The sequence below is a fragment of the Hyaena hyaena genome, unplaced genomic scaffold (genome assembly GCF_003009895.1).
Source record: "Hyaena hyaena isolate Hyena2069 unplaced genomic scaffold, ASM300989v1 scaffold_1027, whole genome shotgun sequence".
NCBI lineage: Eukaryota > Metazoa > Chordata > Mammalia > Carnivora > Hyaenidae > Hyaena > Hyaena hyaena.
Genome location: NW_024081658.1, coordinates 393426 through 402437, shown reverse-complemented (window position 1 = coordinate 402437; position 9012 = coordinate 393426).

Below are 9012 nucleotides of genomic sequence, written 5' to 3'. Positions count from 1 at the left end.
ACATTTGCCACACTCCCTCTCAGCTGCCCGCACAGTGGTAAAGAAGAATCAGGGTATTGCTGAAGAGATAGATTGAGAAATTCATAGAGAAAAAGAAAGGAAATGTAGCTCATTTACTTATGGCTAAGATACGAATTAAATGCCTGGTGATAATCTGACCCTTCTTTAGCTTCTTCAGTTTTAACACAGATGTCAGCAATAGAGGAGGAAATGGGCACGAATTGGAGTGGTTTTCAAGTTATCAAATGAATGTGACATGCAAGACAATCCCCCCATCTTTAGCAGTGAGATTGAAGTACAGGGCACGTCAGTGATTTCCCAAGCCTGAAAGATGCCAGATGTCCACTATCTTGTATTTCAGTACTCAGCCCCCTTTTATTTGTTTTCTTTCATGAAGTGGTGATGCTGGGGATGGGGACACCTAACGTTGCTTATTCATTAGCCCTGTCAAAGCTACTGATGACAACTGTCAGCACATCGACCCCCACCCCCACCCCCGGTTAGCCTCTGCCTCCTGTTCTCCAGGCTAAACTCTGGCAGGCCCAGGAATCCAGTGGTAGAACTGGAATAGACTTTATTTCTCAACTCCCCCTAAGGGAAGAACCTCTATCCACACTTAACCCGGTGATCTGCTTCCATTTTAATAACTGAGGGAAAAGACTGCGTTAAATTACTCCAATATCAAATTAGAATACGTGAAACAAATATCTACTTTTATAACCTACATTTTTGCCTGATTTACCTTCTAAGCTCATAAGGGATGAAAAATGGTTAACATAGAGCACAAACGCTACCAGAGAGCGAATATCTCTCTCAGTGTGGTGCTTAGGATAAACATACATTCACATACTGTTTATTATACTTCAAAAATTAAAAAAAAAAAGTTTAGTGTGGGGAAAATTTTTCTAGCTGTATTTAGAGAGTGACCTGAGATGTGGGAAAGTTGTCTAGTGCTTATGTTATTTTTTTCACCCACTTTTGAATTCTTTGAGGCTACATTTCCCGTGAGTTGAGCAGAGATTGCCACCCACCTTGGCTCTTCCTGCCTCTGCCCTGACAGAACCTCTTTGTTGTTTTATCTAATCAGATTCAGAGGCCCTGCTATGGTTGGCTCGCTTGGATTTTTCAAGGAGGTTATATTTCTTATTTCCCAGGCTTCAGAAGAACTAAAAATAACTGGGTGAAAATCTGAAAGGCAAAGCTGCTCCGTCTGCCAGCATTGTAAGGAGATAGGATCAGCCTTCACCGAAAGAGAGCATCTCTGTCCTGTGATGATTAAAGCAAACATCTGTCTCGTACCAGTTTGGTAGCTGGAGCCTCCAGTTGGTTTGATGTCTCTATTTAATACACGTAGTTTTTCTTATTTTCCCATTACAAATATCCATCTTAACACCCATGCTTCCGGGACCATCTTAAAAATAAAATTGCGTGGCCTTCACCTTGGTGCATCTAGTATTTAAAAACCAAACCAAACCAAACCAAACCAGACCAAAACAGAACAAAACAACTCATCAGGTCAATTTAAAATGGCACCAGTAGAAGATGTTTTATATGAAGGGCCGCTCCCACCATTGGTATACGTACAGCTACTTTCTGAAATTTAGTCTCATGCTCATTTTTTACCACTCAAAGTAGAATTTCCTCCAGCAGCCTGAATAGTACAGGGCCCTAAGATTCATTACGAAGGATTTACTAATCAAGACAACTAGTCCTCTCTTTTCATGAGGGTTTGCTGGCAGCAACATCCATCTCCATGTTTTCAAAAGCCGGATTATGCCCATGAAACATGGGTGAGGGAACATCTGTCATACATGAAAGATAAAATATATCTGGCATTGCCTTTTCATGTTTTATTTTTTAGAGCCATAAAAAATTAAGAGACTAAGTCAGGGAAAAAGTTCAAAAAGGAGTTTGTACCATTAACTCTGCTAGGGCATCAGAGGAGATATAGGATTTCATTTCTGAACTTACAAATATGTGAAACTAAAGATTATGAAAATAAATATTTAGCCATATTCCTAGTTGTCTTTTTGTAAAGGTTAACAGTTTCATACTGAATTAAAAGCAAACAAACAGTGGTGAATTAAGAACTTTGTTGAAACTGCTTTCTTTGTCATGTTCGCAGCGATAACTCCTCCTTATAAGGCTAAGCAATAAAAAAAGATAAAGACTTTCTAAGATAATGCTAAAAAATGACATTATTATTGGAAAGCATTTCCATGTGACATGGAAATTTTAATAGGTAATTCATCTTAGATATAACATTGAATATATATCACACATAAATGTAAATAACTGAGTTCAATCATCAGGTTTACCAGACAAATTGTTTCATATAGCTGAGCCAAGTCCCAGTTAAAAAGTTAGAATAATAAAATTGATTTAAGTGTAAGACCATCAGCCTATGGGAACAGGAAGGGTATCATTCCCTATGTCTTTTGTGTTTTTCCTACTGAATGCAAAAAACGGTTGGCAGAAATTCTGGGTTCTCTATGTGGTTTTTTGCAAAAAGATTTAAAATTGTGACCACTGTTAGAACTGTGTCCTGCCAGGGCAAGGACCATCTCTACCTTATTCACAGCTCTTCTGTAGAGCCTATCAAGTCACTGGTGCTCACAAAATATCTGTTGAATAAGTGAATGAAAGAATGAATGTATGAACAACCTGGATATAAATGGCCTTATTTCCAGCGATAGATTTTACATGAGAAATATAGGTAGTACGCAAAGCTTTATGCATAGATGATAACATTTTACTATATCCCTCTGTAAAATATTTTTCCAATCTAAAGCTTTGCAAACAATGAAATAGAAAATTTAATCCATTATCTGAAAAACTGAAGCCTTCTGTTACTAAATAGTTATTCCATGCAAGGCTTTGTTTAAGAGAAAGAAAGGATGAATGGATTAGCAAGGAGTTGGAAATCTCTTTGAGGAACTTTCTGTGCCTGATATAAAATGAGACAAGGAGATGAACATATGGTGCAAAAAGGTCACAAACAAACTGACAAAATACTATTTTACAAAAGTGAAAATGGTCAACATTTGCATGATCGTGCCTGTCCAATAGCCCTTGTGCTTATTTTCATTCCAGAAGCTTGTGTTGCTGAAAATGCCTTTTTAAAGCACGAAAGTTTGTTCCAACTGTGTTGTTCCAACAACCATGCCTGTTCCAAAAATTTGTTCAGAGGCAAAAGGCACAAATGCTTTGTTATAATATTTCTATAGGCCCACCCTTGCTCACAGATTGTTAGTTGGAATATCTTGAAAATATTCATGCGGTTCAAGTCAGTTTGAAGTGGGATCCTGTACACACAAAGTTTTAAAAAACACTTGATCTCCATAATAAAGAGACGATGTAACTCACCATCCATATTAAATGATTTCACATACTCAACATCTCTCTCACCTGTAAGTACATGGTTCTTCTATATTACACATGTGCACACATGCGGGAGAGGTCAGTTTTGAATGAAAAAGACAAATGGAACAAAGTGGAAGCCCACTTCAAAAGGTGTATACTAAGTACACCCATTTTAATTTTCTAGGCAGATAGATCAGATCCATTTTCATAATTATCTGCTAAGCACCTACCAGTACCAAGTACATTACCAACACTGTCTTGTATCTTAGCAATCCAGAGAGATAAGTATGGTGACAAAGCCATTGTTCTTTCCCAAACCATCCAAAATTTTTAAGCTGTGTTCTGTGTGTAGTAGGTCATTTCTGACTGGATATCGATGCACGTAGACATCTTCCGCCCTTTCCCCAAACACATATTCATACTTATGCAGACACATGTACAAACATACCTTTACAAATGTATCCATTTGACTTCATTTATTTGCTTTTTTAAAGTAAATTTTTTTAATGTTTATTCATTTTTGAGAGATAGAGGAAGACAGAGTGTGAGTGGGGGAGAAGCAGAGAGAGAGGAGACACAGAATCTGAAGAAGGCTCCAGGCTCTGAGCTGTCAGCACAGAGCCCAATGCAGAACTTGAACTCATGATGGGGCGCCTGGGTGGCTAGTCGGTTAAGCGTCCGACTTTCGCTTGGGTCATGATCTCACGGTTCGTGGGTTCGAGCCCCGTGTCGGGCTCTGTGCTGACTACCAGTTCAGAGCCTGGAGCCTATTTCAGTCTGTGACTCCCTCTCTCTCTGACCCTCCCCTGCTCACACTGTCTCTCTCTCTCTCTCCTAAAAATAAATAAAAAACATTTAAAAAAAAAATCTAAAAAAGAACTTGAACTCATGGACCATGAGATTATGACCTGAGCCAAAGTCAGATGCTTAACTGACTGAGCCATCTGGACACCCTACCCCATTCCCCCCTTTTCAAAATCAGGGTGAGGTTCAGTAAAAGAAAGTATAGATGGAATGGATGATATGCTCTCTGTTCCCTTCTGGACTAGCAGACAGGATTTATTCAAAAGGCAATGGCTATTGGCAGATGGAAAGATTCAAGTGTGCTTTGGGCTGTGGAGAAAGGCCTATCAGAGTGTGGAGGAAGGGGCCCTTATACTTACCTGTGTTGGGCATCTGGCATTTTTCTGGCATACAGATTAGGGGGCTTTGAGAATACCTGAGACTACGTTGGTGTCGACTTCGGGCTTCATGGAGGCAGTGGCAGTGTGTAGCTCCTCCACATAGTATTGCAAGCAGCTACCAGAGACAAACACGAGCCAGGGCAGCAGAGGAGAAACAAGGCAAATCCACTGATAAGCACAGGTAAGGACTGGGGGACACTTTGGAGGGAGGCTGTGTGTCTTCTGTTATAGCTCCACATATGCATACACACAGATATATATTACACCTGGAGCCCTAGGATTCTGAGAAGGTGCCCCAACGCTGTCTGGAGACTCCTGGCCTCTGTGCCTGTTTCAGCCAGAGTCTCTCTATTTTGAAATGCTTTATAAATTGGGGTTATGTGGCATATGTCCTTTGAAAAAGGATTCTGCTGCTTTTAAAATATAAATTACAAAACTAAACTATAATGCACCTCTTTTCTAACTAAAATTGAGTTTGAAAATCTTTCACAAGTTATGCAACAAAATAGTTGGTCATGGTTGAAAGAAGTTGTAAAGTAGCTTTAGGAGTAGCTGCTGTTGATATTCCTGAAGCTATTTTCATTAGCCAGGTATTTAGCTATCTGTAACTCTCAGAGTGCTTTATCTACTCTGAGCCCCCCAAAGGTCATTCATACATTTCCATCCCTCACTTTTTGGCTCCAGTTCAGTTCTGTATATGCACCTGCCTAGTGGATAACTCCAATTACACCTGAAATTCAATAATTCAACATATTCAAAACCTCTTTGGCTTACTTAGTCAATGGCGCCATCACTCTTCTATCCATCCATTCACCCAAGCTAAAAGCCTTAAAGCCATTATCAACTTCTCTTTCTATCCCAAAGAAGAAGCCACACAAACCAATACATTTAGCTTCTGGAAAATCTCTCAAATCCTCTTTCCCTCTCTTTATCACTGTCCCTTTCTTTTAAAGCCTTCATTATCTCTTGCCTGACCATCACAATAGTTTTCTATCTGACTCCTATCTTCATTCTTTTCTTTATCAAGCACATCAACAACAGAATTATTTTTTAAATGCAAATATGATCATATTATTCCCTTGTTTGAAGCTTTCAATATGAAAAAAAAAATAGCTAGCATAGCATGAGATCCTTCACACTCTACCCTAACTTTCTCAACTCAAACATGAGCACTATTGACCTAAATAGGGTCATCATTTACAAGAATTATGGCTGATAAGAAAGAAATTATGACAGTATATATTGAGTAGCTCATAGAAATCTTGGGACGATTAAAGAACCAGACTCAGAAAAGGCAGGAAGAAAGGGAGACTAAGCAGAAAAACCACAGCCTAAAGCAGACTACAAAACCGAGCCAGTGGAGACTGTTACTACCACCACCACAGAACAATGGTCCTGTGCTTTGTACCTCCAGTGCCACTCTCCCTGGACACAGTCTCTGGACACTGGGCGTGGCACTGGCCCCACAGGCACTGCCTCTGGAAGTGTCAGCCCGAATGATGTTGTTAATGCAGAAGGATTCTCCACTCAGTGTGTTTGTCTGCTTCCCTTCCTTGCTCCATCTGAGTGGCGGAGCCTAAGTTAGATAACCATTTCTTGTCAAGAAAGGGGGAGGTGGGGGTCGCCTGGGTGGCTTAGTCGGTTAAGCGTCCGACTTTCGCTTAGGTCATGATCTCGCGGTTCGTGGGTTCGAGCCCCACGTCGGGCTCTGTGCTGACAGCTAGCTCAGAGCCTGGAGCCTGTTTCAGTCTGTGATTCCCTCTCTCTCTGACCCTCCCCTGCTCACGCTGTCTCTCTCTCTCTCCTAGAAATAAATAAAAAATATAAAAAAAAAAAAGAAAGAAAGGGGGAGGTGGTAAAGTTTGCAAAAACAAGAGTCAGAGTTTTGAGCTTCACAGGGAGAGGTTGGTCATAAAAAGTGAAAGTAGATGTTGGACAACAAAAATCAACAGAGATACAATCTCTGCTTCAGCTACTCAGGCTATGCAACATTTTCCTAAAGAGACAATGCAGCTCTCAATATTTGAAAAATAGTTCCCTGTTTTCTAATAAAGGAGCATGTGTCTGGCCCTGGCCTATTGTCACCTCCTCTGTGAAATATTGGTTGGTGCCTCTAGACAGAGCTGCTGCTTCTGTCATTTGAGGTCTCCATGCTTCATTGTAGCACTTCATTTTTATTTAAGTGCATTTTCGTCCTTTCCTTACTTCTGTCTCTAAATTGCCTTCTCATCTTCACCTTGGGCTTCTGCATTTGGTCCAGGATTCTAAGAAATCAAAGAATATGTGAGTTTCCAGGCTTCTTAAGAAAATATTTAGATTCACTGTGACCTAGATAAAGACACAACAATGGAAGGAAGAAATTTTGTTACAAGTCTCAACCAGCACATCTACCATTCCTGTTTTAATAGTCACATATTTTATTATTAACGCGTTATTACTTTGGACCCCTTCCACATGCAATCTTTATTATAAATGTAGATCTTCCTTTATCTTCCTGTAAGCTATAAATGACCTTACACGCTTGATTATTCAGTATTTCATGGATTTTTAAAAATAGAAAACTCTCATATTAAGAACTGCCCACAGAATGAGGATAAACATGTGAAGTGGAGGCATATTAACAATCGTTTTTCAGAAAATTAAAGTATTTCCTTTTCTGATTATAAAAGTACTTTTAAATAGATATTAAACAGAGAACTGTAATTTTATCTCTGATAATTTATTTCTTCTCCAAAAAATCCTAATCAAAAAATTTAAAAGTGTAAGTAAAGATAGTGAATACTTGCATGTTTCATTTATTACTTTGTACTTTCCCTTTTTTCAAGCTTCAAAAAAAATTGCACTCCCCATGACGATAAATTAGAAAAATATAAAAAAATATAAAGAAAATTAGTCAAATATGTGCCCCAGCCCAGATAACTTTCATGTATAGCCTATGCATTTTTCCTATGAGATTATATATATATGCATATATATATATGCATTTAACAAAATTCAATTCCAAATCCTAAATTTAATATTTGAAATTCTATCATATACTAAGATTTCAATCTTTAAAAGCCAGAGAAGTTTTCAAAATTTAGAAAGAAATAGAAAAGAAAGTAGCTTTTTGTTCTCGAAGAGTTGTCAGAACTGCAAATGTAAAACAAACTCAGATTAGCAGTATAGTCTGGATATGTTATCCAGACCTTAAAAGACAAGCCATCTGAGCTAAAAAGTGTATCATTCTCTTCTAATGTTCAAATGTTACTTTCTTGGTAGCCTGTCCCTAATTGGTTTCCATTCCGTTTCCTGCCTACTCTGCCAGCCCTGCCTCTCCACCAGTCTGATTCACTGGGCTGTGGGTCTGCTACAGAAGGCTGAGAGTTCTCAGGCCTTCCACCTTAATCTCCGCGATGGCAGACATCTCTGATCATTGGTCTGCCATGTTCCTGGTGTCAAAACAAACCATAGATATTTTGCTTCAAAGTATATTTATGATGGTGACATTTCTAAGCTCTATAAAGGGTCTGCCTCTCATAGCTGAGACTCTCATGAGAGGCCCTCCCCTGAATCAGCCTATGGCTTTTTCTTAGATTTACACATAAAACTGTGTTTTTAAAACCTAGGTTTGTGGCGCCTGGGTGGCTCAGTTGGTTAAGCATCTGACTTTGGCTCAGATCATGATCTCACAGTTCTTGGATTCAGGCCCCGCCCTGGGCTCTGTGCTGACAGCTAGCTCAGAGCCTGGAACCTGTCTTCAGGTTCTGTGTCTCCCTCTCTCTCTGACCCTCCCCTGTTCATACTGTCTCTATCTCTCTCTCAAACATAAATAAAACATTTAAAAATAAAATAAAAAATTCAATTTTGACTAAAATTAAATCAAATTTATCCCCTTTCAAAGAGTATCGAGAACTCAGAAACAACCTTCACATATGGAGGTCATAATCTCATGATTCTATTCTCTTTTTTAAGAAAACAAAGCATTAACACCTTTCTTCCGGGGGCGAGGGTGGCAGCAGGAGGAGGGGGAGCATAAATCCTGCATCTTCAGTTATGTATTACAAATAGCTTTCAGAGTAGGTGAACAGCCTAAATGTGTTTATTGTTCTAAGAAGAAGTAAATGAAACTAGTGGAGAAAGTTACTTTAAGTCACATTAACTTATGAGGAAAATGTGGCACAAGTAGCAAAGCCTCTTGCGGCTTCTCAAAGACGTTAGGGCAGGTGATTTATCCAGTGGTCATCGCTGTTCTAACTCTGAGGGACTCTATTCTTGAGCAGTAAGTGATTAATCAAGATTTTTTTATTTGTTCTGAGGGCTTCAAAATTAAGACATAAAATGAAAGAATTTCCCAATTGGTGCATTATTTGTCCAGATTAAAAGAAGCTACTTATGTATCCATTTTCTAGACCCTGAGAAGGTAGAGCACATACCAGCTGAGCAACTGCTAAGCTGATAGAGGAGAGTCTATAATTCTTACATC